Source organism: Cyrtonyx montezumae, unplaced genomic scaffold (assembly GCF_038088225.1).
Source record: "Cyrtonyx montezumae isolate F1298 unplaced genomic scaffold, pur_monq_1.0 scaffold_3, whole genome shotgun sequence".
Lineage (NCBI taxonomy): Eukaryota > Metazoa > Chordata > Aves > Galliformes > Odontophoridae > Cyrtonyx > Cyrtonyx montezumae.
The window spans coordinates 112,555,157-112,580,625 of NW_027072034.1; the positions used below are offsets into that span (position 1 = coordinate 112,555,157).

The following is a 25,469-nucleotide window of genomic DNA, read 5'->3' on the forward strand; positions in this document are numbered from 1 at the left end:
CTGGGAGCCTTTATTTTTTATTTATTTTTTTTACTCCGAGTCTCGTCTTTCAAAGCTAGGCCACTTTTGAGTGATGCTGAAAAATCCCATTTGCAGTGGCTTTTTGTTCCATGCTTGCATTGTTCAGGCAGCAGCGGTTGTTTTCTTTTCATCCTGGCATAGCTCAGGAGTGACTGCATGGTCTTAGCTCCAGCTTTCTAAAAATACTCACCCGTGAGGCGGCCTCACACTGGCGGGTGAATGCTTTGGAAAGGCACGATGGCCTGAAAGGCGGCCGGCGGCAGCGCCGTGCCAGCCCTTGGGTGGCTGCAGGCAGTGCGTCCGCTTGGCTGGAGAGCACCTGCCGAGCGCTTCGGGGTGCAGAAGCTCGAGTGGAATGGGCACAGAGAATGCACCAGAGGTGCCTGCAGAGGAATCGCTGCCTGCAGGGTGACCCAGAAGCGATGAAGGGTAGCCACATCCTCTTCTGAGCTGGGGCCGCCCGGTGCTGGGGAGGGGTGGTGGGGATGAAGCCAAGTGTAGATCAAGCTGCGGCAGGTTGCGGGAAAGCATACGGGAGCTACCCCTCATCCTGCCCCCGCCCGTGGCAGGAAGCTCCCCAGGTGATGGCTGTAGCAGCTGCTGTGACAGGAGGCCCCATTGTTCTGGGGCCACAATCTCAGGGCCGTGCCAGCTTTCGGCAGGAAGCTGTGAGACAAAACCTTCAAGTTCTTCTTCCTCCCTCACTGGCCTCATTCTCAAGGGGCTGAGCCCTTGGTTGGGCTACTCCAACACTCAGCAGCAAGAATGCCCAACTTCCCCCTGCCCCACAAACCTGTCTGAGCTTCCCCTTCCCCTCTTCCCCATCTGCGGCTCGAGTTCTGTTCCCGATTTGTGGTGACACTTGGAAGAAGCACGCTTGGGGTCCTGCCGTTGGTGCCTGTGTGGAGATGGAGGGTGCCTGTGGAAATGAGACATCATCCATGGGGCCGCTCCTTCTGGCCAGCTGTTCCTGCTCTGCCCAGGCCCGGCTGCATTGCCTTTTCCTGGTTAAGGCTGGGGGGCGACAGGAAGGCCCTCGTTATTCAGGGCTCACTAATTAGATGGGAATGTTATCTCCAAACCAGATGTCTGCTCTGACCTCCCTCTAACCTCCCGCTGGAAATCAAAACAGACGCAACTCTGTTTGTTTTAAAATAACAAAAATAAGCCTTTGGGGTGAAGCAGGAAAGTCTGGCCTGTGGGGTACCGCTGGGGAGGGAAGAGGGCATGCACCCAGATAAGCCTGGTGAGATATGCCAGGTGGCAGAGCTGGAAGGGATGGGCAGAGAGCAAAGTTCCACAGCTTAGGGTGACTGCATATTTGTGCTGGATCCTCTAAGAGAGCACTCCGGGAAGACTGTTATAGCAGCCTTCCAGTATCTAATGGGACCTCCAGGATGGTGGGGAGGGGCTCTGTATCTTAGAGCGTAGTGATAGGACAAGGCGTAATGGCTTTAAACTAAAAGTGGGTAGGTTAAGGTTAGCTATAAGGAAGTCTTCATGATGAGGGCAGTGAGGCGCTGGCACAGCTGCCCAGAGCAGCAGTGGGTGCTGCATCCCTGGAGGCACTCAAGGCCGGGTTGGATGCGGCCCTGGGCAGCTGAGCTGCTGGGTGGCAGCCCTGCCCGTGGCAGGGGTGGGGCTCAGAGATTTTTAACGTCCCTTCTGACCTAAGCCATTCTATGATTCAGTGCTTCTAACCCATATCCAGCAGCACTGGTTGCTCAGGATCAATCCCCTACCAGACATGAGTCTCCATCCCATCATTGCTGGGCCCTGTAGGTCCAGAGGTGGAACTGCTGGAGGAGGCTGAACTGAGCCTAAATTTCACCTCCCCACTTTGCTTTGGAGTTGACTAAAGCGTGCAGGAGAAGGTTCTGATTCCTGGAATGAGCTCTGCTTTTCAAACCTAATCCCAACCTCCTTTTGCTCATGGCACCTAACCCACAGGTTGTCTCAGACTAAAACAAGCCAGGTGACACCAACAGTTGTTGATCCCCATCCCGTGCTTACAGTAAAAACCTGTTTTATTGCAATTCTGCCCTGCCCATCCACAGCATCTGAAAAGCATGGCTGGCACTCAGATGCCCCATGCCCTCGCTGTGGGTGGTGCAGGGACCCCTGGAAGCGGTCAGGGTGCCCTGTCCTGCCTCCTGTGGTGCCTTTTCCCGGTCCACAGCCCAGAGCTCATCTCAGCCTGTCCTATTTCTCATCTCTCATGAGGGCTGCTGAGGGATTGCTCATCACAACGTGCTCCTGACACCACAGAAGGCACCGCAGATTTGTAGCTCTGTGTCGTTTTCCCTACCGTTGTCCCCAAGCCAGCAAGTGGGCAAAAGCTTTGAGGACTCCCTTCTCACTTACCTCCTTTCAGGCTGGCCCACAAAGTAATGGGTATTTTCACTCCACTCTGAAGTCTGTGCCTCACAGGTACAACCTCACAGGAGCAGTGATGCATTGCCCCCAGGCAGCATCACCGAAGCAGAACATGATCTCTGTTGTCTTCCAGCCCAGGCTGCTGCCCAGTACACCCCGCCTCCCTCGGCTCGAGCCACTGGAGCGCAGCAATAGCTGAGAGGTGAGTAATGGAGAAGCTACCTGACCAGATCCACCTGGTAAACATCTCCAGTAACAATGGGGGGGAGGACCTACAACTACTGAGACAGAGCCACTGGAGGAGAAAGATGGTGTGCCCAGACATCTCAGGGTACGCGTGCTAAAACTGAATTAATTCATGGTATCACTGGAAAGGAAACTTCCTGGTGGCCTCCCAGGTCTGTGATTCCCTCAGTCCTTGTGTGCTTTGTCACTGAAAAGTCCTTCCCATGACCGTGTGTGTCCAGCACCTCTCTAGCACCCAGGCACTTGGCTGGACCAAGGAAGCAGTGGAGCTGGGGAGACAGCTCTTCCTCTCTTATCGGGCCACCTTCCAGCTGTATGGAGCTGTGAGATCCGGGGCTGGCAGTGGGATTGCAAAGGTCGGGGGAGGGAGGAGAGGAAGAGGGAAGAGGACTTCTTCCTCTGGGGGCTGCCCAGGCTTGGGCCATCTTTGCACAGTTTTCAAACCACAGCCCTGACCTTCTGAGGCTGAGAAGGAACAGGATGTTCCCTTGACCTAACCCGAGTCACTCATCCCAAAGGAAAGGCTGCTCAGCCTCTCTTGAGCCTGATGCAGCCCCCATGCAGCCGAAGGGTGACTGCAGTGGCACACTCAGGAGAGAGGTGGCTCATCCCCTGCTGTTTTCCAAAACAGCATCGTTTTGTAGGAGGTAGGTGCCACGACACCTCTGTTTTCTTCGCCCACTGAAAGAAATCAAGGTGATGTCCTGCAGGTTGGCCCCAAGCTCAGCACCAGAGCTGCAAGCCACGCCGTGTCCCTGCCCCAGCGCAGCCGCCCTGTGTACGTGAACTGCTGCCTCGACATGCCGTGTCCTCAGTCTAATGAACTCGTGTCAGGAATGCTGTGCACATAGCGACCTTATCTTTTGACAGTGACATGCTCAGTGTGTTTATGTTTAGTCTTGTTCGCAACCAGTGTATAGAGCTGGTCGGGTTGGGCTGGGCTGTACGAACCCAACATCAACGCGTGCTTTCAGCTGGTGGTGCTGAGGGCTCCCGAAGCTGGCAGGGAGGCAGCCCTCTGCACGCTGCGTTGGCCAGCTGCAGCTTTTCACACACTCGCCAGCACCTGACGAGCTTCACGGGGTGTGGGGTTGGGGAAATGGGGGGAAGCCTGCTTTCCCTTCTGTTTTTTTTCTTCCCACTCTCAGCGCTGTCTCAACCAGATGGGAATAGGTTTCCCACGTCGGATGCAGGGGACTGCGCAACCCATCGCTCCCAGATCCCCGCAGCGTGCCGTAATGCGGAAAGCAGCGGATCCACCGCAGCTCTGCTGGGAGGAGCGGGGCAGAAGGGAGGGGAGCACAGCTTTTGCCGTTCCAGCAGCTGGGCCGCGGGAGGGTTCCCAGGGTTTTTCCCAGGAAGGAGGTCAGGGCCGGACGGCCTCCAGCCCCGGGAGGCCCCACCTCCGCGCAGCCTCCAGCGCTGAGCTCCTGCCCTTATATGGCTGTGGTTGTTGCCGAGGAAATAGATATTAAAATAATTAAAAAAAAAAAGCTGTGTGAGGGTTACCTGCCCCGCGCTGCGGGAGCCCGGGACATCACCACAGAGAGAGCACTGTGCTGACAAAGCCTCCGTTCTGAGAAAGTGCCCTTCTGGGATTGCAGTGCATTCCAGCAGGGAATACCCAACGCGGAGGAGACCCTGCTGTCTCCTGGAAGGAGAAGCTCGCCATGATGAGGAAGACACGGAGGGCTTGGACAGCAGTGAAGCCCTACACCAGCAGTCAGTGACCTGGTGTATCCATCGGACAACAACTTGCCCATTTCCTGATGTGGCTGAGTTTCACTCCTTTCCCCTTTCTCAACTTTTCTCAAAGTAATGAAGCAATTCATTGTCGATGAATGTTTTAAACACTGACTCTCTTGGTTCCTGTCTTAGACCCAGCACACACTTCCCAAAAGTTTCCTGTGGGCCCCAGCTCCAGCAGTTGAAACATTTTCCATCGTATGTGAAGTGGCTGCATGCTGCCGTGGGATCCTTGCTTCCTTGACCTGCCTGGTCAGAGCAGGATCCTGTCCCACATCCCACCTGGGTCACGCTGTGGGCATCGGGGCCTTTCTTCACTTCTTACTGCCACCTCACAGAGCTCATGTGGTTCATTCAGGCATGAAAGCTCTCTAGGGAAAGGAGCAAGGGCTGATTGTGGCTTGAGAAGCAGTCTGCACTACTGCAGCACAGTAAGAAAGGAGGACTGTAGAGTGATGTGATGCAATAGAGTGGGGAGTGCCTTCAGGAGATGTCTCCTCCAGAGAGAAGAGGCAGGGTCATTTCCCAAAAGAACCACTGTCATTTCCAAAAAGAATGACACTCCCAGAGGCTGCCATTGGGAATGATGGGTTTTCTGCAGACAGCCCTGTCCAGGTCAGGAGACATACATCTATGGGGTCCTCCCCACACTGCCCACTGTGCATCTGCAGTTCCATGGGTCTGAGTTACACTTTCCCCATCCCACTTCACTACTGCCCTCCAGGCAGCTCCTTGGGCACAAAGAGCCTCCAAGGGAGGATGATTGGAGCACCTCACCTGTGCCAGTGTAAGTAGGTGCACAGGGCTGGAGGATGGGTGGCAAAGGAAGCGTGACGCTGTTCACAAGGACACTGAATCATCGCTGGGGTAAAGTGCCACACTCCACCTAGCTCCAGGTGCCCAACAGCAAACAGAGATCAGACAGCAGCAGCATGAAGTTTTGTGCCATTGTAGGCCATAAAACATTTAGTGTTCAGACTTCAGTTGTCCTCACTCCGGTCTCCCATCCCTGGGATTGACTCTTTCAGCTCTGAGGCAGAAAGACCCCAGCCCCTCAGTTTCCTCTTTGCCTTGCAGGAGGAAGAGGAAGGGCGCTGGTGCCACGGTGACTGCGGGACAGTGTGCTGCCAAGAGGTGAGGTTATGGTTATCAGGGTGAAGCCAGGCTTGGCTCGCAGGTGAAGGGGCAGAGGCCTCTCCCTTCCCAGATGCTGTGTGTGCTGGATCAGCCAGCCAGGGCACACCAAGAGGTGTCCTGAGAGCCAAGCAAGTTTTAAGCAAACCCAGCTTTGCAAATGGAACCACTGCTGAAGTAGCACCTGCTTCAGGACACAGGAGTCCAGACCAGGTTCTTCCCTGCCCCAGGCATTTCCACCTAGAGTAACCTCCAGGGGAGCACGATCCAGGTTTCCAGTTTTAAAGAAGACATTACAGTGATCTGAAGAGACCTTGGGCTCTTGCATCCTAAGAAGCACAAATTAGGCATTGTTACGTGCGTCTAATTATATTTTTTCCCCTCCTGCTTTACATATTTTCCTGCTCGGATTTTTTTCTCCTCCTTCTTAATTAGAAGACTAATTTTAGAAATTAGTTTTGTCCACTCTGCAAAACGAAGAGAAAATTAGTAAAAACGTGGTAGCATGGAAATGAAAGTGAGCCCGGGGAAAGGTAATTGTTTATAACCGAGGGGTTCAGTTGACTCCTGTGCCTAATTAACACACCACAAAGGGGAACCTTTGTTGAAGGCTCCACACCCTGCTTTTCCAATTAAGGTACAAGAGAGATCATAACAAAAAGAGCTGGGAGACAGCTGGTATGTCCCCTAGCAAAGCCAAACCTGACTTAGCATTCCTTAAGTTAAAAAAATAATAATACACATACCTCCTCTTCCTGCGTGCATTTTTCTCTCCATGTAATGTGATACTCCTTCTCGTGGTTTCCAAGCAAGAACAAAACCCTTATCATTCTGATTCCCATCACTGATGGGAATGGAAAAGGGGTTGGGGTGATTATTTTCAGGGCTCTGATGGCTGTAAGAAGAAGCTTCGCAGAAAAGCTGAATCATCGGATGAGCATCTTTTCCATCTTTTTGTGTTTTGCTATCACACATCTAAGGGTGGAAAGAGTAAAGAGTTGAAGAATTAATAGGCCCTCTGTAAAGAGTCAGTAGGCCTCCATACTGTCTTGCAATTACCCACAGATGTGTGTACAGGTGAGTGCTTAAAAGTAGAGTGCAGCTGTTGTTGGGGCAATGGCAGAGCAGCACAGACCACAGAACCATAGAATCACTGAGATTCCATGTTCATTCTTGGTTATGTATCTGTATCATGCTTGGACTTCTGACTCAAAGTCTGCATACTCTCCCACCAACTCCCTTCTCTATCCCTGCCCAGAAGTCAGCAGGGCATGCAGGACTGCTTCCCTCCCACCCTAATGCAAGCAGCTGCTCACACAGAGGGATTTCACAAAGAGTCCCTGTAAACATCTCTGTTCTGCGGGTTTGGCTCTTCTAATGCTTTCCTGATAGCTGAAAATATTTCTTGATAGCTGAGAAATACTGCAGGGCGGGTGCTAGCCAGAGGTTGGGCAGTGCAGCAGCCCGCTGCTCCTCAGTGACGTACTGATTTTTGACAGGAATTCGTTATACAAACATGCAGGGTGCCCCTTGAGTTGCTTTCTTTGTAGCAGAATAATCCCAGGAAGCAATGCTCTCACAAATGGGAGAAGAGGTGGCTGCATCTTGGCTGAAATGTTGTCCCCACCGTGCTGATACCTCATGTATCTGTTGGTATTTTCTCGCACCCTACAAATACCCCAGTAAGTCCCCAGGCTTGTTTTTTGCTTTCTGTCCTGGTACTGTCAGTTCTTCAGGTCTTCTGTTCTGAAACAAGGATGCTGCACATATCTCTGTGCCCAGCTTCCTGTGCTGCCCCATATGTTCCTAAAGGCTGTACAAAGCTGTACAGAACACTGCATGCTGGCAGTGGGAGGCTGGAGGATCTGGGAAAATGGAGGAAGCTCTCAAGGGAGCAGGGAAGAAAAAAGTCCCAAATGTGGGAGGAAATCTTGGCAGAACGGAAAGGGGGGTTGTTGAGCGAAGCACGCGCTGGTTCAGCCACACAGAGCTTGCAATATGCTGCACTGAGAATCTGTGGGTGTGTTTATAAGACCTGCTGCTGACTTGCATGCACAAAGGATGTAGCCTCCTCTTATCAGAAAAATGGGGCTCCAGGCTCACAGAAGGGAGTGAATGCTGGCGTGACTGCACATCAAGTCTTCTTTCTGGCTGCAGAGCTGCAGCCCAACAGAGCAGGCCCAAAGCTTGGCTTTGACCGGACCGACTTCGGTTTCTGGCAGATAAAAGCAGTATCTTTAGTTGTGGTAGGCTATAAACTAGTTAGTTCCCCTGCAGTTCCCACAACAAAGCTGCAATGGGCATCTGGATGATTTTCTGCAGCACTGGAAAAATCCCTAGTTCCAAGCATCTCTTGGGTATCGTCGAATATTTCAAGCTAGTTTCACTTTGTCCTCGGCCAGCTCACTGGAATGAGAACCACAGAGTCACTTCGTTTGAGCAAATATTTGGCCTCGATTACTCTTGCAGGCTGAACCCAAAACCAAACAGCAAACATGAGGTAAGCTGAAAGGCACCATTAGCACACACACTGTAACCTCTGGAAAGGCAGCAGGCTGAAAGTTCCCATGTCCTGCAGGGATAAAAAAGGGAGACTCAGTTCCCTCTGGAGGAAGAAGATGCCAGGGGAGGGGGCAAGGGAACTCAACCTACAGTTAGATGCCCTTTGTGTAGAGGTCTGTTAGAGGTGAGTGATGCGGAAATGCAGTTTAAACAATGCAAGCATTGTGCAGTAGCTAACCACCATTCACCTCTGCAGATTCTCTGAACTTGATCCTGTTCTCCTCCTACTCTTTTCTTGGTTCTGTGAAAATTGGGCCCAGCCTGAGACCAAGGAAGGAAAAGAGAGGCAGGGGCAATGTATAGCTCTCCACGGCCCTACCTAACCAGGAAAGCAGAGTTTAGATGGGTTTGGCAATCCATTCCAAGTATTTTCTCCCTATCAGTATCTGATCCAAGCCTGGCCAGTATGTTTGCAACCTGTGTGTCACAAGCACTACAGCTGCAGGGCGACAGGGATGTTTATTCCCCTTTCAGCTTATCGTCTACTGAGTAAGAATGCCCCCAAGCCCTTCTGAACTCAGGAATCTGAAGCATTTCTTACCCCCTCTAAGAAAGGGAGAAGGACAGGGAGGAATTTGAGATGGTAATGAAGGACCGGTAGGTAGCAATTGCCGAAAGACAGAGCTGTGAGGCCCGGGCAGGCAAGTCCAAAATGCAATGCCTGGTACCGGTTGAATTACCACTGAAGGAGCTAAACTTCAATAGTTTGTGTGAAAGTGATCTTTGTTTTCTGTGGCAAGGAGATGGCACGTCTATTTAGGGTAACAGGATGTGTTCTGCTCGCATTTTGGACAAGCTGGGTTAGGCTCAAGGCAGGCAAGTCAGAGCTCACATGTTGGTTGGGGGTCAGAGATATTTTTGCTGCCATGGTGTATAATTCTGGTGTATAATTCCTTTTGTTTAATTGCTTTCTCGGCTTTCAAAGCCAGACAGAAAATAGCAAGCAGCAAGAGAACAGGGCTAGAGGAAAGGAGGTTAGGAAGGGGATAAACTGAACTAAAAAATGTACGCTGCTTAGCACAGTGCTTGCATTTACATGGCAGTGGTAATTATATTTGAATTCCTTGGAGGTAAAGAGCTCTGGGCCGTGGTTCTCGGTATGTCAGATCAGGAATGCGGTGTCTGCAACCTCGCAAAACGGAGCTGCAATTCCATCTCAGGGTTTGGAAGAACGCACAAGCTCCAAAGAGAGCTCTTCTCTACCTAATACAGAAGTTTCCATTTAGGTGTGTTTCAGAGGACACTTCCCTTGACTTTAAGCACAGCTGTGACAAACTGCTTTCCCTGTTAGGTCCCTTCTACAGCACAGCATCACTTCTGTTGTATTGAAAGGAGGGTCCCTGGAGCAAAGTAAATTTACTTACTGTGCTACCTAACTGATGGATAGAGATTTATGCCTCTGACCTGAACCCCAGTTGAGCAGAGACGCCGCATGTAAGTGCTCTGTCTTCCAGCTGCAGTGCTTGTCGGTAGTACATTAAGAAAGTAAGAGCACATTTATTTTCCACTAAATCTGTAGCAAAAGCCGCAACGAAGGGACAGGAGTTCAGCAGGTCTTTCACACAAGACTGTGTGGGTGGAGGGTTGGGGAGAGGTGAAAGTTTGGAGAATAACTGTTCTAAATGGTAAGCACAGCCTCTTCCCCTCCTCCCCAACCTCGGTGTTCAGGTATACCTTCCTCCTATTTTCTCCATCAGCAGTCAGTTTGAAAGGTTCTTGTTGCAGTCCCACAGTTTAATTCCTCTGGTTGTGCTGATACATCTGTCTCTCTGTGGGCTCATAAACTAGATCAGTGAGCCGATCTTTCTTTCTTAACCTTCTTTTTTAAACTCCAGAGATCTACTTTACAATATGGTTTATGAAACACCTACATCAGCACCACTGTGGCAGCGGTGGCTGTGACACAGTACAAGGAATGAGTAGCTGAGGGGAGAACAGATGACATCTCAAGTTTGGCAGACTAAGACAGCATTGTAGAATTGCACCCTGACACAAGAAGATGAGACAATGAAGCTGTAGCTTTTTCAGAAGCAGGGCAGGGATGTGGAGGGTAAGATCTTCCTGAAAGAAGAGGGTAAATACATTCTCTTCCTACTGTCTGCTTCTGGCCACTTCTGAGACAGCTTCCTGGGCCACGTTTGCGTTAGTGTGATCCAGCGTGGCTCTTTCACATCAGCTGTTCCAGTTACAAGTTGGACAAACAGCTAGAATTTGGGCTTAAATAGTAATTAAACGTGTAAGCTCTGATGCCTCAGTGGGAACATCACTTGCTTTCACTCCTTCCACATCCTACGTTCATGGTTTTCCACCTTCTGTGCTTTCACAGTTTGGATTTGGCATTTGTTATGGGAGCAGAACAATAAAGAATTGGCACAAGGGGAAAAGGAAGTTATGTGCTAATAGATGCTGCCTAAATTCCAGACCAATTTCATGTTGTTCAGAGAACACAGGCAGTGAATGGTGAAGTCCACAGTAACGTTGCTTTCTCCTCCTACACACTCAATTCCAAAGAGCCATTTCCTTCTGTTACAGTATGTAAAAACCCTTCGAGTTCTCATTTGCACTTAGAGCAGCTGCTGTGCACGGGTGTCTGTAGTAAAGTCACTCCAGAGCTGCTTTTTCTAATTAATTCTAATTATGAAACTGCCCTGAAACTACTGATGTTTCATGCATCTGCAAAAGCAGACTAGAGGCTTCTTAGCAATAGCAGATTGTGACATTCTCCAGATCTGTGTGCGTGCGGTTTCTGGGTGTAAAGTCACCACAGTTAGCATTTAGCAATGTGACTTCTCCGATGAAGTAAACACCTCTTGTCTCCTGTCGCCCTTCTTTAAATCTCTAAGAAATTTGTTTTCAAAGAGATTTCTTCTGCATTGCAAAGCACTTGGAAATGATTCATCAAAATGAATTTGGACACTTGGCTTTTTGTCAGATATAGCAATCAAATGTGGCCAAGTTCAGTGTTCATGACAGAAGTTCAGCCTTCTCCCAGAGACTGCATCTTGCCAATTAACTTCAGCCTGACTGTCCTGGATTAGGCCTCTGTAGGGGAAATCGGTGTCATCCACCAAACTGAGTGTTTGCTTGCTTGGCATGTAATGAAGGCTGGCAAACTGAGGAGTAAGTTCTGGATACTCAGCACTAAGGGGTTTTCTTTCATCCAGGAATACTGAAATGCTGTTATTTTACTCCCACCAAACGTGTAAATCTAGCTGCTGTTGAGATGCTGGTTTTCAGAATTCAGTGACCATTGTAAGGCTGCTAGCTTACAATTATTGATGGAAGATGTGAATGGCATTGATCAAAAGGACCAAACAAACATCCCATGAATTTATAGACAGTAACGGAAGTATAAAATTAATATGTTAGCTTTTTTACTCATACTTCTTTCTTTCTGAGGTGTGTCTCATTTCCTGGGTAACTTCCTGCCATCAGATCAACACTAAAACCCTCTGCACTTACTTTCAAAATCATCACGCTACGGAAAATAGACTTCTCAAATCTGACTTGAACTACTACACATCTATGCATCTGAGCCCCAGGGAAATATGCAGTTTTCAGAAGAGCTGTGATACTTTTTCACATGGAACAGGGAGGTGTAAAACTGCAGCAATCTCTGTTTTGGGGTCAGCTTTGATGCTTGAAGTCATCGAGAAAGTTTTGCCATTGATTAAACTGGAAAGGAACCAACTTCTCAATTTCTTTATTTGAGAAAAGAAAAAAGCTAAATCTGAAGAAGTCAGTTCAGTCTGATCTTAAACTGAAACTTCTGACTTGGGAAGTGCAGAGTACATATGAAAGTATGAGAGACAGAAAAGAGCAAGAAAATTTGAAATGTTCCCAGATCATGGACTCCTTAAGAAGGACTGACAGTCTTTTAATGTCTCCATTTCATACTTGCTATAATTACCTTTTATTTCTCACATTACTTCTGCTGTCAGTTCATTTTTGCCTTTTGTATTCCCTTGCCCTGCTTTTATCCCTCAGAATCTTTACTTAGACTTGATATCGACCGCTTGCCTTTACTTACCTTCTTTAGCTGAAGACACAGCCTCTCCTTTTCTTAAAAGGTTTTTGATATATGTAGTAAACTTCAGTATTTTCACTGTCTCATTTTCATGGGAGAAGTTAAAGCCCTGCCCTTAAGCCATTAAATATCATTTTTATTTGTTTGTCACTTTTGCATGAAGTCATGAGACACTGCAGACTGTGTCCTCCATTTAAGGTATCCAATCATGTACATATCTCTGGTTGCCTCATGTCACTGCTCCAGCTCCCTTTCATCCTTTGTCTTAATGTACTAGCTACGACCTATGTTCTCTTCTTGCTGCCAAATTCTTATTTCTATGTCGTACCTATATTTATACCACTCATCTCTGCCTTTAACAATGATACCTTTGTATCCCTGACACTCAGCTGTACAAATCTTTCAAAGCTCTCAGGGATTTCTCCCACTGCCTTTTGTGTCTCAGACATCAACGCCTTGCATTGTTTCCAAACTGTGGCGATGAATCTTTCTTAGCCAGAAGTCTTTCACCTGGACAAGAGGTGCTTACTCAAATCACTTCTCTGCCATGTCCTGATTCCAGCCTCTTCACTTCATTTGCCTCTGTGATATGACCTGACATTACAGAATCACAGACTTGTAGGGGCTGGAAGGAACTTATGGATATTCAACCCCCTGCTAAGGCAGGCTCCCTGCTGTAGGTTGCACAACGAAGTGTTCAGACATGCCTTTAGTATCTCCAGAGAAGGAGACTCCGCTACCTCTCTGGTCAGCTTGCTCCAGTGTTCTGTCACACAGTAAAGTTCTTCCTCATGTACGTATAGAAGTTCCTCTGTTTCAGGTTTGTTTTTTTTTTTTCCATTATGCTTTCTTCTCTTGCTGCATATCACTGAAAAGAGCCTGGCTCCATTCACTCAACTGCTGAACTTCAGATATTTATAAGCAGTGATGAGATGCCCTCTCAGCCTTCTCTTCCCCACGCTGAACAGTCCCAGGGCTCTCAGCCTTTCCTCATGAGGGAGATGCTCCAGCCCCCTCACCACCTCAGTGGCCCTCTGCTGGGCTCTCTAGAAGTTCTCTATCTTTCTTGATCTGAGATCCTCCAGATGTGGTCTCAGCAAGGCAGAGGAGAGGGGGAGGCTCACCTCCCTCGACCTGCAGGCCACGCTCTTTGCAATGCACAGGATGTCATTGGCCTTCTGGGCCATAGGGGCACACTGCTGGCTCACGGCCCATCAGGCCACCCAGATCCTCTCTGCAGAGCTCCTTTCCAGCAGGTCAGCCCCTGACCTGTACTGATGCATGTGGTTATTCTTCCCCAGGTGTAGCACTCTTCACTTGCTCTTGATGAACCCCATCAGGTTCCTTTCCACCCATTTCTCCAGTCAGTCCAGGTCTCGCTGAATGGCGGCACAGCCTTCTGGTGTGTCAGCCACTGCTCCCAGCACTGTACCATCAGCAGAACTGCTGAGGTTAAACTCTATCCCTTCATTCAGATGGTCAATGAAAATGCTGAACGAGACTGGGTCCGGCAATGACCCCTGGCATTGACAAACTCCACCCTGAATTTTCTGTCAATTTCAAATCTGCTCTCCTTATTGAAGCAGGGAGCCCCGAAGGGAGGCAGCCTTGTTTTAATGTGCTGGATCTGACGCCCGGGCTCATGTACACCTTATTCACTGCAGCCTGTTGTCTTGCATGCTGGCTCCCGCTTCCTCCCTTTTCCCTGTTCTCTGTTTCAAACGTTTGGAGAAGGATGCCAAGACCGAGAATGACATCACCTCTCCCTTTTCACACCTCTACTGTATTGGCGTGCCTTCCCCGATCTGCTTCACGCTCAGTGCTCAGCACCGGGCACTCAGCACCTGCCCTTTACGGGACATAACAAAACTCCAGCCAAGCCCCAGCCGCCCCTCACTCGCAGCGCTCCCGCCGCGGGGCATTGTGGGGCCGGGCTGGCACGGCGCGGCGCCTTGTGGGAGCGGCTTGGCACGAAGCGGGGTGGAGGGGGAGGGGAGAGGGGAAAGCGGGGCTCGGCCGCAGGGCTGGGCCGGGGCGGGGCGCGGCGCCTTTGCGCCTGCCCGAGCGCAGCTAACGGCAGAGGGCGCGAGGAGCGCTCGCCCCGCCCTCAACGGCCGCCCGCTTCCTCGCCCTCGCCCCGCCGACATCTCCTATTGGTGATGACGGCTGCCAGTTCTCCCCCGTTCGGCCTCTCGATTGGCTGTTGGGCGCCTAAGGGGCGGTGTCTCCTCCCGGCCGGGCGCCTGGCAGTGCCGGTGAACGAGAGAGGCGGTGGCGGCGGTGGCTGCGGGAGGAGCCGGCAGCGTGCGGACGCTACTCTCTCGCCGCCAGGAGCGCAGCGCTGCGCTTCCCCATCTCGCCGGAGCCTGGCTCAGGTAACCATTGCGGTGTGCTGGAGGGGCGGCCGGCCGGGCTCTCTCCGTTCTTTCTTCGCGGAGCTCCGCGCCTCTTTGTCCGGCGGAGCGCTGCCCCTCCGAGCTGCGCGCCCGCCCGTGTTCTTTCTGGCCCGGCCCTGCCCTGCCCGCTGCCCCCCACCGTCCCCCGGCTCTCCGTTCCCCTCACCCCTTCTCCTCTCCCTGCCCCGCCGTCCTCCCCTTGGAAGTAACGGGAAGGGGAGAGCGGGGACCGCTTGGCAGCTGTCAGGGCTGCAGCCTGAGTCACGGGCTGCCCGTCCTCCCGCAGACATCGCGCTGGGCTTGGCTTCCGCCCTCACATCTCCACTTCCTCATTCGGTTGGGGCTGCAGAGTGAGGCCAGGAGGCAGAGGGAGGAGGGAGTGACAGGGCAAGATGAAGCTTGCAGCAGGAAGGCTTGCAGATAGCTCGCCCTCTCAGGCATCACCTCCGATGGGGTCGGAGCAGCGATCCTCCGCCTCTCGGCTGATGTCTGAGCAGGTGTGGGGAGGACCAGACCTCCGAGCCCCCTCTGAAGTGGGTCTCCTCGAGCAGAGTGCCTTAAACGTGGGGTGAAAGGAGTCGTGAATAAATACCCCTCTTCTGGCGGAGAAGCTTTCCGCGTGCTGTCTGTTAAACTCACTTTTCTTTTCCTCCTTACAGCTCTGCTCTTTGTTTTCCCTAGAAACGCTGCACTCTTCAGCTTCTCTCCTGTGTCCCTTTTCCTTCTGCATTCCGTGTTCAGTGTCCTGAGCCACACTCTGTAAGAGCATACTAAGAATGCTGGCTTTTCTCTTATCTGAGCAGCTCTGTCCAAAACGTATCAGTGTGCCAAGTAATGCATAAGAAAGCTGTGCTTCAAACCTGGAGAGGTATGGCAGTAGGTGGACTTTGGCCTCCATGCTGATTTCGGTGCCTCTGCCCTACACTATAAAGAAATATAAGTTAATCTGCATGGAGGCTGTCCAGCCGTGGCTTGAAAGGCTAAATTGCAAGTCCTTAGCTCTCATATATGCCTCCTGTCTGCAGTCCTCGGTGTGGTGAAGTTTTAACTCCCAAATAGCAGCACTCTAATCAGTTACTGCTTGTGTAAAGATGATTCTGAAATTAGTCACCAGGTGACGATGTGACTAGGTTCACTTATCCATGGCGTTCCAGTGAAAATGGTCAACCACCACACAGATATTTACTGACTCATAGATGTACTGTCTGCAATTGTGGCTCTCCTTCCTGAAGCTGGAATGAGATAAGCAAATATTTTTTATTAACTGGAAAGTTGTAATGGGGAGGGGAGCGACTGATAGGTGAAACTGCTTTTGGCACAAAAGGGTTTTGAAATTGTTCATCACAACCGCCATCACCTGTATAAGCACAAGATTGTGCTGCTAACCTGAGCTTGTAAAAATAACTACAGGGTGAAATCATGCAGTAGTCCCTGCGTGCATCAGGTACAGCTGGTTAAATGGACGTGTACCAGAAGCTGGTGAATTTTGTGGTTGTTCTTGTAATGTGGAATCATCTCTTGGGTGATTGATTGATGGTGTTAAGACTTGATCTGGAAGTTCTTTGGTGTCTTGAGACTTTGACCTCGAAGTTTGCTCTGTCAGGTAGCAAGTGTGGCTGTTTCTGTATAAACAGAGTGGCAGAATAGCTGGGTGTCTATGCCAGACAAATGGGTGTAGAAACTTAAGGCCTTTTATTGGGCTTTGCACAGATGTTGAGGACAGTTCTACTGTGGTTACATGTTTTTTTTCTGTTTCAAGTTATTCTCATAAGAAAGAAAAAAAATGCCAGGGTGGTATCTTTATCCTAAAAGTAGAAGAAGGAATGATCTTGTTTCATTTTTTTTCACTGTGTTCTCTTTTGGGTGCTTTTTGATATGCTTCACAAAACTTGAAGGCCACTAGGTTGGGAGCCTGAATTTTGATGAATCATTAATAAGTGCTGCAGTAACAGATACAATTAAATGTCTGGCAGAGGTGTAGGGGAGAGATTAGAGGAGTTTCTCCCATAGAAGGCTGAGGTGACCTGTGTCATCCTGCACACTATTTTGGGGGTTTTACACAAGGTGGCAGAGGGTGAAGGCATGTGCCAGCCGTGTCACAGGTGGTGGCTGTAATATTCACCCTCAAGTTGAAAACTCTCTGTAGTGAAGTCTGATGCTGCAGGTGTTTAAATTCTTCTTGGCAGTACTTGGCACTGCAGATATTCCTTCTAGCAGCACAGCAAGTTACCTTCAAAACCTGAACCACTATCGTCTTAGCAGGTTTGCTAAGCGTTGTACAAAATGTATGTTACAATTCACAGTTTAGCTCTCTGTTCTGGGAGCTTCAAGTAGTCTGCCTATACCCAGAAGTTCAGGGCTTGTTCTGATTTCTCAGCCTGTTTTGGAGTTCTAGATCTATTTTTCTGGGAGAAATCACTTGGTACCTTTAGGTCTGGAAATCTGATGAATGTTGCTCTTGAGCCCCATGTCTTGACTGCGCTGATACATCAGTGTGACTGTAATAGGATGAGTTTGTGAGCAGACCCACTGGAGGTACAGGAACTCTTGTGGTTAATGCAAGATCTGCCAAAAAGGGAAGTCCGTCTTAAGGTTGTTTCATCTCCCGCCCTGTGTGCCCCATCTGCCTTCTTGCATAGTGACTTCAGGTTATTGGGTAATATACTGAAACTATCTGTTGACCAAAGTGTATTGTGGATGCCTGGAGTCAGAGTGCACGTCTGCTAAGAGGTTTCCAGACCTGTAATCCTGTAGAGTGTAGGGTTAAATATGGCTTTGTACATTTGATTCAAAAATGCACTCGGTGCTCTCTAACATCATTCTGATTTTTAATTTCTTGTATGAATATCTTTTTGGTCTTTGTTTTCCTAGCTAGTAATTGAGGCACAGCTGTTTGCATGTTAAGTAGAGAAATTGTGTGCCTGACGTTAAGTCTTTTGTGGGTTGGAACAAAACTATAATAGCATAGGATTGCCTACAGCTGCATTGTTTTTGCTGGCACTCGCTCTAGCTTAGTGGTGGCTTGGTGACCTTGTACCTTAAATTTCTTTTCAGTTAAAGCACATAGTGGCTCTAATTGAGTTTTCTGGTGTAGAAAGATATGTGAATTAGTGACCCGATTTAAATAGAGTATGATGAGAAAACACACATGCAACTTCTGCCATGGAAACTAATGCCAATGGGTGTTGTCCAGCTAAATGAAATGCATCAACTTACAAGTTCATTTTAATTTCATGCCAGTGCTTAATTATGGCTTAGTCCTCTTGCATTTTTTTTTAAGCAGCTGTGAGAACTTGTTCCGAGCACCTGAAGTGGTAATCCGAATGCTGATTGATCTTGCTGTGCCACTGTAGCACTTGAACGTCTCACCAAGTCTCCAACCCAGTGCTGTTCAGGGTAATGCTTTAGGTCTACAGTAATGGCCTTTCAGTCTGTTAGTGTTTAGCACCACGTGCTTTCTCTCTGAGCATCCTACAAAGACCGAAGAACTACTAGTGTCAACAGTTTTCCAGTGATGGAACTGCAATTGAATTCATTGTATGTGGGACAAGCACTGCAGAGTCACGTCCTTTCTAAATACAGCAAAGAGGAAATGGTAAAATTGATCTAGCATGCTTGTCTACTGCAAGTTATTTCTTAACAAGTATTACAAATGTATTGCTGTTGGATGCAGAGAGGTGTAATAAAACATAATTCTGCATGCTGTGGTTTGACTCCGTGACCTCTTTATGAAATGTATACCTCTAGAGGTTTGTACGCAGGGTTTGGATTCTGCTTGTCTTCATGACTGCAAGTTTAAATCTCTTAATGCGTGTATGCTAACTCTTCTGAGAGCAGTAAATAAAACCACGTGGATGAATGATTTCAGTAAACTCAAGCTAATAATCAATATATATTGAGGGAAACTGAACTTGGAAACTTGTATCGTAAAGTTTGTGCAACTGATGAATACTTCTATTCATCAAGAGCTACCATTTTAACGAGTCTCAGCAGGAAAGCTATTGTGATATATGCCTCAACACTGGACTGAAGTTCTAATTTAAACAAAAGCGAAGTACACATTCAGACTGGTACGAAAAGAGGTTCTGAGAAATACAGCAGCTTAACTTTGATAATCCTGCATGCGGTCATTTTTTCTGCTCTTTTTTCTGCTGGGCTGCTTCCTGTTTAAAATATAAGATTTAAAGCATGCTCTTGTAATAGTTTACTTCCCGTTTAATTGTCTGTGGTGATCAGAGTATTACAGTTGTCTCTGTTTTTCTTTTAAGGTCGGGACTTGAGCAGTTCACTTGAATGTAGGCTCCCCTAATCAGCCTTGGAGGTATAGAAGGTTTAACTTCAACCAAGGTGCAGTATGTCCTGTACTCAATGCAGCTAGTCTTACTGACACACGTGGAATTGATCTAAATAGTCACTGGGGGGGGGGGGGAAGGGAAATACTGAATTAAACTTAGACAAAACTTCAACCAAAAGTTCAATTTCAGTCATTTCAATCTTCTTTTTATTCTTTTTTTCCCTCCAAATGTGACTTAAAGCAACCTGCTTATTAATTTGTTGGTGCATTTTTTACTGAGGCAAGGATTGTTATGCTTCAGGTCTACTTGCCATTCAGGGCAAGAGACTTCGGTGTTAGTGTTCTCAGAATCAATAGAATGTCTCAATTTTGAGAAAACTGAGTGCAAAAAAAACCAACCCTAATCAACAGTGGATTTTTTTTTATAATTGATAGACAGTTAGACCTTAAGTATGTTCAAAAGAATTTATAATGCTTAAAGGTAAGAACATGATAACTAGTACTAAATCTGAAGTTGTCTGATTGAACTGGATGAGGAAATCCTTAGTGAAGCACTTGGAATCATTTTGTTGATGGGTTAAATTGACTTCATACTGTTTTATAGCTTATTTTTTTTTCTGTAGATGAAGAATGCTTTGGCTTAGTTGCTCATAGTTTGAAACATAGAGGAGGCTGCATACATTTCTTAGGGTTTTTTTGGGAGGGCGGAGGTAATGGTGGTGTGTTTTAAGGCACAAAAACTATTTAAACTGTGACTTAAAGTTTGTTACTTAAACCTGTTCATGTAGTTTTCATCTGCTGGGTTAAACTGCAGCATGAATGTTAATGGCAGATACTGAAGTCTTTGACCTCTTGTTATGCAGTAAAATGTGCTGAGTTATTTTAATGGCCCTTCCCAAGTCAAAGTTTTGCTTAGATGAACTTGAGCTTAACGCAGTTCACGATGGGAACTGGAAAATGAGAAAGCACAAATGTGGTGAGGTAGATGATTAGTCATAATTTTTAAGTGGGGTTGTCAGTTTATTAGACAAAAGGGCGTAACTTACAAGAATTATGTATTTGCATATTGTTCAGATAGTGCTGGCATATACGTGTGCATAGTCTGTGTATCATCTTCCATCACATGCTGGTGGGGGTTAGTCTTTTACATGGTAAATGTTAGCTCTGCCCTTTAGGAAAAACCTATATGTTGGCAGATTTTGGTTCTGTTAGGCTCCTAAAATCTCAGTGTAGACATAACAGATAAATATTACCACATTGTGTAATAGTGTTTTTATCACCTCCAGTAATGGTTTGCTCCTCCTTGTATGGGTAAGGGAAAGAACACTGATTGATCAACATCAGCTGCACCACTTCAGTGTGTCTGGTTGTGGAGACTGCTGCTAATTGTGGCAGAAACACATGAAACAGTTCTGCTCCTGCGTGGTCAGTATTTCCTGAACTTGTTTTTGTCCTCTTAGAACAGAAAGCAAAACATTGCTGGAAACTTCCAGATCACACTTGCCTCCTTTTATTGGGAGAGTGGAATGTCCAAGTATGTGAGTCTCTGGTGAGAATGGGAGAATTATTTTTTCCAAAAATTCTATTTTCCTCTAATGCTGGAATGAGAGGGGAGAAAGAAGTGTTCCTTATGGCCATCATTGTAACAGTTCATGTCAGGTTCCTGCTTTATGTGCCCTTCTCGCTCTAACTTCACCTTAAAAGTCAAGAAGCCTTTTATGTCCTTTCATACAAATATCAGTGCTCTGGGAGGGCACAGTTGGGTGAATTCTAAAATAAGAGATGTCTAGCACTGGTCCTTGTTAAAGATTTATGTATTTGATGCTTTGGGAGGAAAGCATAGGTCAGGACAGAGCAAACTAACCAGAAAATGAACATGAGACTGAGCTGTGCAGGACGGGCACTCTGCATCAGAGGGCATTCTCTAGGACAGTGGTTATGACTGAGGGCTAAGTAGGGAGCTGTGAAGCTGTGGAAGGCCTTGGGTGAAATGGGGGAAGCGCTTCACTCACGGTGTTTCACAGCTTCCAGTCCACTTGATAAAAAAAGCATGGGGTCAAGAAAGCTGTTTTCACCCTGACCTCCTCAGATGCCCCGAAGCATAAAGCTATGTAACTTTTTCCGTGTAGTAGGAGTTGTTGTTCTTGTGTTCAGGAAGTGTCACTGTTCTGTCTTCCTGCTCTCACCTCAAAGATTGTCATCACACACAGGAGTGGGTCCTCTTAATTGCTCCCTGTTAGCTGGATGAGCTGAAAGTCAAATTTGGGCCACGTAGAGGTGGTTGACCTATCCGTGCCAGGCTTTTTGCCTTCCAAGCTGCTGCTAATGGTGAGGGAGGCTATTAGAAACAGGAAAGAAAGTGTGAGATATAGCAGTGGGAGGCTGTTAGGACATGGTCGTGGTTTTGCACAGTGGGTTGAGTTTGAATGTCTAGCGAAGTTTGGTTCTCACCGCAATGTAAAAATAACCCTTTTAAAAATGTCTTGCCAGATGTATTTGCAGCATTTCTTGGTTCTTTCTGGTAAGATCAGGAAGAAAATTGTTTTTACCAACGTTGAGTCCAAAGTGAGTTCTCTGCTAACAGAACTGAGAATAGTTGTTCCTGTGAGATAACTTGATCTTAGCCACGTACATGATAACTATCTGCATCTAAAAGTCTGGACCGGAGTCGTAATTTTTTGTTCCTGTCTTCTAACTAGGTATAATTTATTCCTAGTTCCCTCTTGTGATGAAACCTGGAGTTGACAGAGATTACAGAGAGTGTTAATTGTTATAAAGCCGTCTATTAGCAGAACTGCTTTGTACTTCGGTGCCCCTGAGAGTTCTTGGCAGATAGCTTTTTAGCCTTAAATCAGAATATCAGGGAAGTGATGGAAAGTGACCCTGAGATAACAAGGACAGGCTGAAACTTTCCAAGCTCTTTCTCTCATGCTATGTCCCTGGGGAATTCTGCGTGCCTGATCAGAACTTTTGCAGGCCATTATGCCTCCTGAAAACAAGTCTTCCAGCAAAACAGCTTGAACAGCAGGGATGGGCTGCAGTCCGCTGAACTACTGCCGTCTCCTTAAGTGGGATTACTTTGCTGAGTGGTCACAAAGAATGCGTTCTCCCCCGGAATGTTTTCCTTGTGGGCACGCTGTCTCTGGAAGAGGAATTCTCTCCTCTGCTGAGAAGGCATGTACTGTACATGCACTAATGAGAAACAACAGTTGCAGAAAGTGTATTATGCAGGATTGTAAACTTTGAATATTTATTCAAAGTGAATAGGGTTGGGTGGCAGCCAGCCTAGCTTTGTCATGCTAAAGACTGGACTTGAAATTAACTGGAGGCTGCCCTCCCCCTCCGTAAACCAGTGCTTGGGGTGTTTAAACAACTGCACAGGCTTCAGAGAACTGGTTCACTTTATTAGAGCCACGTACATTATAATGTGCCTTTGTATCTCAATGCAGTAATTAACATACAGGGTAGCATAACTCAGGGACACTGTGTGGACATATTTGTCCAGAACCTACAGATTAAGTTTCTTTAGGGCATGCAGCACAGTTTCCCAAGAGCTTTTCTGTGTTTGTATAGTTTTTGGTGAAACTTATGCTATCCCATTGCTGCTTGGTACCTAAGCTTAGCTTGTTCAGATCTGCATTAGTTTACATTACATCTATGTGTCATTAATTTGTAGCCTCTGATTGCAGTGTGAATCTAATCTCGCTCTTTTCTTGAATGGTGGAAAAGGTGACTAGTAACCTGGCATGTAAGGACAATGTCTTACCTGTGTAGGGCTTTGTGGTGTTTGCAATTTGCCATGAAAAGTCCCAGCTTCACAGAGCAAACGTCCTGTGTCAGCTGTTACAGCAGAATGTGCAAGTGCTGCCTCATGCATACCAGAAAAGTGTTGCTTGACAGCTGATGAAAAGAACTGGATATGCAGAAATTGAGAAACTTTTATTCTGTGTTTGTTCTGATGATGCCTGCCAGCTACCTTTAGGCCATCTGGAAGATGCAGAATTCCCTTCAGTTCCTTTCATCTGTCTCGCATGTGGTCTGGTCAGTAGGTCACTCCTGTGTAATACAGGTATTGCTTCCACATTAGATATTTGGATACCTTCCTTCTTCGTTCTTGGAGCCCCTAGAGCTTAGAGAGAAAGTGCTTCAGTGCTCTACCTTGTGTTCAGCTTATGGTAATAAACACGGTAGCTGGCAAGTCCGGGCAGAGCTACAGTCAAACTGAATGTGCAACAATAATTGCCAGCAATCTGCATTCCAGTTGTGAAATAAAGCTTTCAACAATGCATTGTGTGCGTCAGAATGTGACTTGAGAGGAAAGAAGTGAACTACAGTAAGCCTAATAGCAACCATTATGAGTCCCACATAAAGCTGAACTAGAAGAAATGAGACTGTGGCAGCACAGCATGCTGAACAGCAAGGGGAAGTGTAACTGACTGCCTCTTCAGCTCAGTAGGCTGTCTGAGGGAGTATTAATTGTGAATTTGCCTACGTGCCTGATGTATTCCCCAGTAGATGAGCTGAAATTTATGATTCCTGTGTTTTCTTCTGTAGCATCAGGCACTGGTGTGTCACATTGTGCTGGGCCTAAGAAATGAGCAGATATAAGCAGTCCATCGGTCTCAGCTGCATGACAGCTTCTCTCCTTTCCTTCCTCTCCTCCTCCCCCAGCAAACCGTTTCTCACCCACAGCGATTCAGACTTCTTTTCTTATATAGGTGTTAGAACAAACTACTCCAACTTGTAAATAACAAACTTCACAGTTTTCATTCCCTTTGACATCTTGGTAGGTGAAGCTGAGAAGTGTCTGTCTGGCACGTCCCAAGCAGATGAGAGCTAAGCAGTTTCTTAGTGAATTTGAGATAATTAATCTGTTTGGAGTGAGTCTGTCCCACACATCCTACTTGTACTTTCTAGTTGCACTTGCTGCAACTGTTTCTGTTGATTTGCTGAACAGTGTTCAGCTGACTGGGGAAAGTGAAATAGTTGAGTTTGCAAAAATAATTCAAGTATTAGCTGTTCAGATTGTACATTTAACAGGGATTTCTGGCATAAGAATGCTGGTGATCAAACTTAGTTTGAATCACCAGCTTCTCAATGCCAGCTTCTTTATAAATGCTGTATATTAACGAAGAATCAAGTTTCTTCACTGAGCCATATTTGAAACAGAACTATAAGTGACTGTGAATGCTGTAGTTCTCTACCATAAAAGTTGTGTGCCTGTAGAAGAGGTGCACGTTTCTGCACTCTGTGAAAGGGCTTCTTGTGTTGTGGGCTATTCTGTCACGACCTGCTCAAGGTAAGCCAGCTTGGAAAAAGAGCATGGGGACTTTGTTCCTGAAACGCTTCAAAGATGTGAGCTGTATTTAAAAAAAAAATGGAGTTGTTTGTTCAAATGTGTTTGCATTGCTATTTGTTGTTCGTTCTTTTCATCACCTGAAGGTGATACTCTGAAACTAATTCAGTGCCCTCTCGTGCTAAGGAGGGGTAGCATTCATGTGAAATCACAGAAAGTTCTTCTGCTTCATATCCATGCTATTAGAAGAGCACTTCTAGTAATTGCCTACTCAGATGCTCTTCTGACCATATTATGCTCTTCCAGCTTCAGTCCTTATTTCCATAGCTTAGCATAACACAAGCTCTTCTTACTGAGTGGCTGAGTCCTGGAAGCAGCAATTCTGTGGCTGCTGACAGACTTAAATAGCGTAGGGGTGGAATAATACAAATGGTTCTGGAAAACTGAATTGCAAACAGATAATGTTATGCGCTTGTAGCACTTGCAAAACACCAATTCAAAGGAGAAAACCTTTAGCAGAAACAGCTTTTAGACCTTTCCAAGCTGGCCAAGGTATATTTCCAGATTTTTGTGGAGTACTTGATGCCTTAGGTAGGCAGAGGAGTGAGTGAAGCATCTCTTAATTGGAGCCTTGCAGCTATGAAATTGTAGCAAAGGCCAAGGCAAACTTCTGTCCATATGATGATTCAAATTAGGGTTTTGGGTAGTTCTGCCTAGTTCAAAGGGAATGCACAGCATTTTAACTCAAAGCCAGCATTTAATGTATTCATCTCAGAAGAATCTGCGGGACAGCGTGTAAGTAAAGGTTTCTCATAATTCTCTTAAGATTGGCTTACATGTTGATGATGCCTGGGTCTCCTACTTAGGACCATAGGGATCAGTTTTCCTTCCACGTGTAACTCTGGCTTCTTTCTGGCAACTATGTAGCTGGTGAAATGGGATAAGAACCTCTTTTGGCACCTGAAATACTGAAAACCAGCTACCTTTGAGCAGCCTGTTCTTCAGACTGCTGGAAGTGCTGCGAGAGCACACTGGGTTAATGGGGAAGTAACTCTGGTATTTCATTTTTGGAAACAATACTAGGAAAGAGGCATTTAAACTGCAAACAAGGATGGTCTGACTTCGTTATGTACTTTTTTGTCTGTTACTTGTAGACTAGCATTGCATCAAAACCAATAGTGCTGGCGATGTTCTCATTTGACAGTTGCACAATAGCCAGGTGAAGATAAATGTCCTTTCCCCACATAATTATCTACACCCCAAATGCAAACTACTGGGCAAACAAATTGCTTCCTAATTTGTTCCTAAAATGGTAATGACTTTTGTTCAGCACGGCTGTTGAGTTGCAGTTCATTGGACTGACTGGCTGAC

The 25,469-nt window shown here is 47.1% G+C and overlaps 1 protein-coding gene across 1 annotated transcript in view; it reads left to right on the forward strand.

The window, feature by feature from the left end:
• The first annotated feature begins 14,373 nt into the window (after window positions 1-14,373).
• The window catches only part of MYH9 (myosin heavy chain 9), a 66,080-nt gene continuing 54,984 nt past the window's right edge, over window positions 14,374-25,469 (forward strand). The window contains exon 1 of the mRNA XM_065743042.1: window positions 14,374-14,487. The gene's annotated coding sequence lies outside the window, so the exon portion shown is untranslated. The remainder of the gene's footprint in view (window positions 14,488-25,469) is intronic.